This window comes from Meleagris gallopavo, chromosome 3 (assembly GCF_000146605.3).
Source record: "Meleagris gallopavo isolate NT-WF06-2002-E0010 breed Aviagen turkey brand Nicholas breeding stock chromosome 3, Turkey_5.1, whole genome shotgun sequence".
Taxonomy (NCBI): Eukaryota; Metazoa; Chordata; class Aves; order Galliformes; family Phasianidae; genus Meleagris; species Meleagris gallopavo.
Genome location: NC_015013.2, coordinates 62,544,307 through 62,544,959, shown reverse-complemented (window position 1 = coordinate 62,544,959; position 653 = coordinate 62,544,307).

Genomic DNA, 653 nt, shown 5'->3' with positions numbered 1-653 from the left:
CACGCTATAAATACTACTATTCACCAAACAGGTGCATTACGATGCAGTCTTTATATTGTTTAAAATAAAAATTAAAGTTCTAAGCCCACAGTACCTGGAGAAAACTCCTAGGTAACTTTACTTTGAGAAGAGTTATTTTGGTTATCTATAATTCAAAAAAATTACAGACTCCTGGCTTGCATAACAACAGCGTACCTACTTGATTCTTTTTTGCTGTGGTTCTATAAATAAGAAAATTCCACAACACTGAATCTGTCTCTCTCTCTCAAAGATATATTGCAATCTGTTCTTAAGAGTGCTGATCCAGCTTTCAAATTCATAGAAACTAACCATCAGTACAACTGGATGCTGAAGAGATGCAGTTGCATAGAAGTCTAAATACACAAATACTCATAGGCATCAGCATTATTCATTGAGATTATTAGCACAAAAAAAAAAAAAGTTAGGATCGGATGCTTGAAAAGCAAAGTGGGTCAATACTTCACTCAGATAGAAATGAGTGGGTGCTGATTCTGAATACTCTGTCCCAGCCAATTTTAGGCACACACCTCCTGTTCACATTTTAGAAAGATGGAAAAAAAACAACAGCAAGGCTTCGTCACAGTAATAATTCAGATTTAGAGTTCTTTTTACATACAAGAGTTAAATGCAAA